The following is an 8947-nucleotide window of genomic DNA, read 5'->3' as shown; positions in this document are numbered from 1 at the left end:
CCTGAGTCTTTTCGTCCATCATTTGCAATCAGTTTGCACTGGGTTAACACAAATGTACTTGACCGGTATTTTTATAAGTATTTTCCCTGTATCCATCCATCCATGTATCATCCATCCATTTCTGTAGAAGAAACTAGTGTTTGACACATTGCCCATGTGTCAGTTTTCCATCCATTTCTTTTCGAGCTTGTCCTCATGTGGGTAATTTTTCGTCTCAACGATGTAGTGAATACCAGTGTTGAAAATCAACCTCTGTTTTCTCCCCTCTTGACACATGGTCCAACCCATGTGGCAATTTTGCTGAGGCCAGCCATCCTTTAGGTTTCCTCGTTAGAAAATTTACCTAATCGAACAAAATTTCTCAATGAACTCAGTGGCGCATAGCATTGTTACAAACAACCGCCGTTCTCACTTTTGACACCTGGTGTAACCCTTGTGTCAATTTTGCTTAAACCATCCGTCCATTTCATATACCACATGTCAGTAGGGTAAATTTGCAAACAACCTCTATTATCCCTCTTTTGACACATTGTCTACTCTAACCCATAGCTCAATTTCCCGATGTACTTCACTTAATCACAGTAAATTTCAAAATGAACCATTTTATACCGACTGTTCCAATATACATTACTGAGCCCCTCTTTGACAAACACTCGTGATTGGCTCCTGGCGTGACCATTGACCAATGAAGGCAGGAGTTGTAATTACTCCCGCCTGGGAGTCGTATCTACCACTGCCCTCATTGGTCGATGGGCGCACCAGGAGTCAATCATGCAAATCGTCCTACAAGACACTTGATTGGCTCCCGGCGTGACCATCAACCAATGATGACAGGAGTTGTAATCTAATCCCACCCTTACCTAAATTTCTTTTGTAATAAATTGTCATTTCAAGTGTAAACTCTGATTGTTATCATGTTTGGTCAGCCTCAGCCTTCATTCTGATAAGACTTCCGGGCGCCGTTAGTACAACCGCGGCTTTCCGTGAGACTACCCCAAAGGGATGGGAACGGGAAGGCATAACAGTACAGTTACTGTATAAGGTTTAATAATTTGAGATTTAAGTAAATAATGTATGTGCTGTAATTCAACGTCCAAGGAGTGCCCATGGCAGGTGCATTTATGGTAAAGTCGTCTATCTGGCGTGCAGGGAAACTTCACAGCATGTCTCTCCGTATTATAGCTTTTTTTTTTTTTTTTTTTTTTTAATGAAAAAAAAATCTGTGATGCACTGGGAACCGCGAAGTAGTGAGTGATCACTGCATTATTCTTGCCCCCCCCCCTTCCTGACACATGGTACAACGCATGGGTCAATTTTACAAAGGCCATCCATTTTAATCATAGTTAAATTCCAATGTAGCAAAGTGGTACATACTGCAGCAATGCGCACTGCATGACTCAGCCCCTCTTTGACCACATGGTCAAACTAACCCATGTTTCAGATTTGTTAAAACCACCCATCCATTTCCCCTAGTACAAGACCTAATGCGGATACATTTCCAAATAAACCTATTGGAACATTCCAGTGTTGAAAACAAATTGCTAACCACCTAGCTTGATACATCTATTTTCAATAACACTTGACCCGACCACAGTGATTTTCCAAATGAACAAAGCGGTCCATAGCAGTGTCGAAAATGACTGTTATCCACCCCTCTTGACAGATGGCCGAACCCATGGGTCAACCTTGGTTAGGCATTCCATCCATTTTCTGTTGCACTTGTCCTTTTTATAGTAAATTTCAACTGATTTAATTTTAGGCCACTTGGTAATTTCTGGAGACCCATACATGCTACATTCCCAGCAGCAGTATTTAGCGTCTGGCTTTTTTCTTTTTTTTTTTTTTTCTTTCTTTTTTTTTTATCCGGTAAAGAAGTAGATTTCCTCATGTGGATTTGGTACAGAGCAAAAGCCCAAAGAATGCTTCTGCTGCTGCTGTGTCATGGATGTGTGTCAAAGTGGTGCTCAGACACCCGTGCAAATCACTTCCAACCTCTGATTTCCTGCTCTCGATTGAGAAAGTCCAGCGGCGCATGGATTTATGAAAGCCCAGCTGGAGCGACTCTCCGCTCTGAAGTTCTGCGCGCACACACAGACACACACAGAAACGCTTGGTCCAGAATAGAACTCCTTGGCACGGCTACACTCGGCCGAGCTGAAACGCTGTCTTGCTCCGCCAAGATGGCAGCGTTTTCGTCGCTCAGATAGCAGGCGGGACCTACCGGGGAGAGGTTTTTATTATCTATTGGACCTGACTTGCTTCATCTGGTGCAGTACTGAGTCATTCCAGAACAATCCTAAGCTAGTTAAAACTAGTTACCCCCTTTTGACAAATGGTCTAACCATGGGTCAGTTTTGCTTTGGCCACACATCCCTTCTATTTTTTTTTTTTTTTTTTAAAGATCTCTTGTTCTCATTAGTGTCCTGGGTGAGCTGGAATCCGTCCAAGCTGCCTGAGACCAAATGTCGCCATAAAAGGTCACTGTTAACTCATTCAATCCAAAAGATATAAATTAGAAGAATTGTGAAGAATTAACAGCTAAAGTAATAGATTGATTTAGGTACTTCACTCATTCAATGCCAGAGACTTACTGTATTTTCACATTTTTTAAGAGTCCAGACATTCAAATCCAGATAATTCATTCAATGCCTGGGACATATTTTCACTTTTTTTTTTTCCAATCCCTGATACTTACAAAATCGTGAAAATACGTCCCTGGCATTGACTGAGTTAAGTATCGGCAATATAGTAATTGATTACTTAAAGTACTGAATGTATTTTGAAAATTAAGTACTAATCAATTACTTTAGGTAATTAAGTACTGAAGTATTTGCTTTAGTTAACAAGAAGTAAGGTAATCAATTACTTTCGATACTTAAGTACTATTTTAATTGATTATATACAATATTAACTGTACTAATCAACTATCTTAGATAATTAGATAATTTTATCTGTACTCATGTTTTAAATTAATTGAATGCTTTTGCTACTAACATACTCAAGCAATTGATTAGGTGCCTTGGTATCTAAAGTAATTGATTAACGAATAAAAGTCATTGATTAATTCAATTATTACTTAAAGTTCATACTTCATTCATTAAGAACCAGCAATTTTTAGCCACTCCTTTAGCTAAACGCTTTTGGGGGGGGGAGGGTACATGGGATTATTAATGTATAGATTTAAAAAACGTAAAAATATGTTTTGGTGCTTGAATGTGTTAAAAATAATATTTGAACCTAGAAAATTTGCTATTGGTACTGGCATAAGATATTCACATACATAGACCCTCAGATATTTATGCGTTTCTAAAGGCCCGTTCCTCCTCCATCAACCAGGAGGCAGTATCGCGCTCTCAGTTTAATGTGAAAAGGTCACCGCATTTCTCATTTAAAATAAAAATTGGAAGACGGAAGATGAGCCTTTACCACAGAGTTTTTATTGTATGTATATTAAACAGAAGTCGAACATAAAGTCACGTATGACCCTAATTTGTTTCCCTCACGCTTGCTTTCATATGATTTGCTTTCACCCGGAACACACTATTTTTACTCTTTACTTCTCTTTCGATTGAAAAGAAATTCTGATCGCATGTTGATTCCCAGCTTGTGTAGAAGGTCGCATAAAGGCCTTTTTTTTTTTTTTTTCGTTTTCCACTTTTCAATTTAAATTTTTGACCCAGAAACTGGAAACTGCTCGTGTTTGAATTCAACGGGGATCGCAACACCGCCTCCTTGTGGACGGAGGAGGAACGGGCCTATCGACACAGGAATATCTGAAGACCTGTGTGTGTGAATACTTTGCAACACTGTGCTGTTTTCCTCAAAAATAATCTTAGGTCACAAGCAGAACTAAACTTTTACAAATGGCCCGTCATGATAAATGCAAATACATCAACAAGCGAAAATTGTGAATATATTTGAGCCAAATCCCCGCTCATAATCCCCTTCCTCATTCACCCAGTCTTCACCTCCGTTTATTTTGCTTCTCATGTGATACTCTCCCCTCTCTCTTTCCATTCCCTCCGTTGGCCCCACGCTGGCAAAACGCCACCAATCGAGTTAGGGCTTATCGCAGAGCTGATCTGGAAGCGCTGTTATGACATTGGAGCCCCGGTGCGAGCGCACCCGTCGTCTATTCCTGGCTTTTGTTTGGAAAAGGCGCTCTAAACTCGCCGTCGCACTCCCCGAGCACGTTGATGAACGTGGGAAGCGTGTGCACGATTGTTTCGAATTTTTCTTTTGGCCGCCGGAGTGCCACAAGGCTCTATGCTGGGGCACCATTGCTTGTCATGCCTCTGGAAAGTATTCATTGTTAAACTCCTATTCTGCTTCTCCCCTCCCCTCCTCCCCCACCTTGCAGTGCTCAACGGACCCCCCTTGTCTGTCAAGAAAGAGCGAGAAGGAGAGCTGCGACGAGAGCAACGTGGCGGCGAGGTCATCTGTATTGACGACTAGGTTAACGCTCCACTGACACGCACACACACATATTAGTATTCAAGCCACACTGAAAAGAAACAACGTTTATGCGATTAGAATTGAATTGTTCTCGCAAGATGGGTTTTTTTTTCTTTTTTTCTTATCAGTGTTCTTCTGCAGAAATATGAATTCTCTCTACACTTTATTTTCTTGTAAAAAAGAAGTGAATTCTTTTAAATAACGTTGCCTTTAATCCGAAAAACAAAACATGACTTTTGGTCTGGTATCATTACGACAACAAACATTAAGAAACAACTTTCTTCACTTAAATTATGAATTCATTGAAAATTTGTTCAGTCTTATTCTCAGGCTGATGTTTTTCCTAAATACAGTACTTCAAATGAAAAAAAATACATAACTTTTTAGATTAGTACTGTGAAATGCGTTTCTTAAAAAAAAAAAAACAATCTGACTTTATTCTCTTAAAACATGGGATTTTTATTTTTATTTTTTTTTTCTTGTGAAAATCCTACTTTCTTCCTGTAAGGATTTTTTTTTCAAAAACGTTCACTTTGTTCTCAAAAAATTCCAACTTCCCATAAATTAAAGTTCATCAAAATTACATTCAAATTCAATCCCCGTCTATCCTGTAAAAAAAAAAAAAAGCTTTAAAATATCCAATTTACTGTAATTCTGGCAATGTAATAACTTAATTCTGTTAAAATTTTGACTTTTTTTCTGTCATAATTTTTTTTTCACAAAAAATCTGACTATTTTCCCTTAGTTACATTTTTGTTTTTAAAAATACTATTTATATCTCAAAGAAATTCTCAAATTTCGTTTTTTCCAAAAGATTTATTTTTATTTAAAAAATGCTTTTATATTCTCTTGAAATTTGAACTTTATTCCCATAAATAATGACTTCACCCAAAAAAAAAAAATCAATTTTAATCTCTTTAAAAAATATGTTTTCTAAAAAAATGACTTGTATTTTTGGCAAGACGATAAGATCAACCCTGGTAAGACCTGGACTCTTTTTTTCTGCAATTAAAACAACTCTTTTAAGTGTGTGAAGAAAAAAAATCTGACTTTATTCTAAAATTATTTTTTTTCTATAAAAAATATAATTATATTCTCATAAAAAACCCTAACTTTATACTTGTAAAATATTATTTTTCTTCCAAAACAATTTTACAACAAATTTTCTAAAATGAATCCAACTTAATTCTGGAAAAGTCGGACTTTTGTCGTACCCCAAAAATACTCTAGTCTCTATAAAAATGTTGCTTAATTCTCCAAAGATTAAAATTCACTGTGATTCTTGTAAGACTTTCCGAAAAAAAAAAAAAAATCCATTATGTTCTTAATATTCGGACTTTTTCTTGAAATATCCGACTGAGTAATGTTTGTTTTTGCTTCTTTTTAGTGTGGCCCTAACACGCACACAAACACAAACACACACTTGCAGTTCTCCTGACTTCCTGTGCTTGTCTGCCTCAAACCATAATACTCCTCAATGAGCCTCCTCTTACTCTTCGGAGACTTACACTCGCGCACACACACACACACATGCAAACGCACAAACACATACCTCGCAAACACACACCTGTCACTCCAATAACGTCCTCCCGCTCAAAGCCGCATGCAAATTTCTGGCAGCATGCATCACTCATCAAAAACTGTACAGTTGGATCATGCTCTTTTCACCACAATGCTCCTTTCTGAATGTTTTTGATGCTTTTCGCAAACAAATCAGTGTTAGCCTACATTCCCCACACACATACACACTTCTTCGTTCTCCTTCATAGATGTCACCTATTTTTTTTTTTTTCTACGTCGTAATGAGGATCAAACGAAGAAGTTTCCGAGTAACTTCAGAAGTAGCTTTCTCATGCCTCCATTTTAGATTTGAGGCTTGGCGATGTGCGCGCGCACACACTTCTACAGTAGATCTCAAATGTCTACACACCCTGATCAAATGCCAGAGATTTGATGACAAAAAAATGTCATGTTGATCCTACTGGGAAATCGGATCGGAGGTACTTTAAATGGTAGCGCATGATATTGAATGTGATTGGTTAATTCTGAACATCACCTGTTTCAGGGGGTGTGTACACCCCAACCACAGTTATTTTTACTTTTCACAAATTTAATTTAATTGGGTTGTACAGGTTGAAGGTCGCATTAATACTGAGAAAAGCTTTGAAATGATTTATACTGCCCTCATTTTGTATATCACAAAAACCTGGCCTTTAAACGGGTGTGTAGACTTTTTATATCCGCTGTTTATACCGGTGACAAATATATACACCTAACTATAACCATTTGCATTTGGTACACTTCATCGTGGAAAAAGACGACACAAAAAAGGCCTTATTGAAACATACAAAACGGACAAAGTGAATGGGAAAAAATATTCATTTCCATCAAAAATGATCACACTAAAATGTTGCGCCTACCCCCCGCCCCTCCCAAATAAGCACTTTGCTTTGTCTTTTTGTTTTTGTATTTTTTTTTTTTTTTAATCTTTCGTCACTATTCCTATCAAGTGTTGGCCGGCAATGAAAGTATTTACAAAAAATGACGCATCTCCTTATTTTTTGTTTTGTTTGTTTGTTTGTAATAAAACAGAATGAAATAAGATGCATGTTTGCTCTGCGGGTTTTTTTTTGTTTTTTTTTAGTTTGTTTGTTTTACGTGAAATGACAGGACGAGCTGGCACAAGTGCAACCGCTACTTTCATGTCAGTCTAGTAATTCCTCAACTGGAGTGCCACAAGGCTCAATGTTAGGGCCCCATTGCTTGTCGTACATGGAATATATTTAGACAGTTATAATTTTACTGCTTTATTTAAAAAAAAAATCCATCTATTCCTTGGTAATGTGGCATTTAAAAAAATTAATTGCTGTCAGTAATAAAAAGAAAAATAGATTTTCCTGGATATAAAAAATAAATCAATATATGAATCGTTGTGTTAGTTATTAGTAAATTAACTAAAAATGCAATTTAAGCATGACAAAGAAATTTTATTATCAAAATAAAATATTTTACAAACACATCTTTTTTTTTCCTACAAAAAAATCTGACCTGTATAGCCTGTATACAATATCAATACAACTTTAATGCTTTTTTTTGGGCTTTCCAAAAAAATCACCAATTTATTGCATTCAACATTTCTTTTTTGGCATCACCCCCCCCCCCCCCCCCCCAAAAAAAAAAAAAAAAACGCAAAGCATCCAGGCTTTTGCACAAGTACGAGCATGTCAACGCTGACCTTTATCAAAATAGGAATAAGAGCAAGGAAGTGTGCGTGTGCCAACTTAGACATTGCAGCTTCACATTGAGGAAGTGAAAACGGAGATGGCGGATTTTGTGCGAGCGCATGTGCTGACGGGGGGGGGGATATGAGGCGGTGTGCCGGGGGGCTTACTTTCAAATGTTTCAGAGGAGGACGGCAAGGAAATGAAAAGAGGATAAAAACGGTGACACGTTCCTTTTTGCAACATGTTGGGGAGGTTTGGGCCGGCACGCAGCCCGAGTGCCCAGGGCAAAGCCATGCGGCCAGCCCACAAAAACTACTTATAAACAAAGGAAAACCACGGCTGGAAATAACACACTTGTTTGGGTTGTGCAAGACTGGCGGACGGCAACCCGCTCGGGTTCGATTATCCTCCATTAGCGTGCTCGCTGTGGAGAAACATGATTGGAATGTTGCTTTTTTTTGGGGGGGGGTCCACTGTGTTCCAAATTATTAAGCGTAGGGATTTATTGCAACTTGAATCTTATAGGATTATATTTTTTCCATTTGAACAATTCATTGTCGTTAAAAACCTGAACTTTTTTCTATTAAAAATTATTGTCATTAAGTTACGACTTTTTACTTAGAAATCTGCTTTTTTTTTCCGAAAAATAAATCCTCAAAAAATATGACTTCATTTCTGTAGTTCGGGGGAGCTCAATGCATTGACCAATGGGTTATTGTTACTTGATCGCATTATATTGCATTTCATGGGGGGGGGCTCAACAATTTAACATCAATCGAGGGAACAAAAGTCAGTTGGGAGTCGTTGTTTCATTTTAGTTTTTTGTTGTTGTTGTTTTTTAGTGCCTTTAAGTCCCAAGATTAAAAAAAAAAAAAATATATATATATATATATATATATATATATATATATATATATATATATATATATATATATATATATATATATATGCGCATCCCTATTAATTATTGCCTGTGTCATTACTAAACAGTCATATTACTAAACATTGTTTGTGGAGATCCCCTCCTCTTCTGTAGATTGCAGGAGGTTGGTTGCTGGACAAGTAGATCTCGGGACAAAAAAAAAGTTTAGGCTCTGCTGTAGATTAAACACAACATTCGTTAGCTTTAACATTGCTAGTTTTTTCTTTCGAATGTATGACCTAGTTATTGTGGGGTTTTTTTAACCCTCGTAAGACCCAATTTTTATCTTCATAAGCTTACTTTTCAAATTTTATTGAAGTTAAAGAATCTATGCATCATATTAACT

The sequence above is a fragment of the Hippichthys cyanospilos genome, chromosome 1 (genome assembly GCF_059441005.1).
Source record: "Hippichthys cyanospilos isolate Australia breed blue-spotted pipefish chromosome 1, RoL_Hcya_1.0, whole genome shotgun sequence".
In the NCBI taxonomy this organism is placed as follows: domain Eukaryota; kingdom Metazoa; phylum Chordata; class Actinopteri; order Syngnathiformes; family Syngnathidae; genus Hippichthys; species Hippichthys cyanospilos.
The sequence above is the reverse complement of the archived record's forward strand: the minus strand, read 5'-3'. Positions refer to the sequence as shown.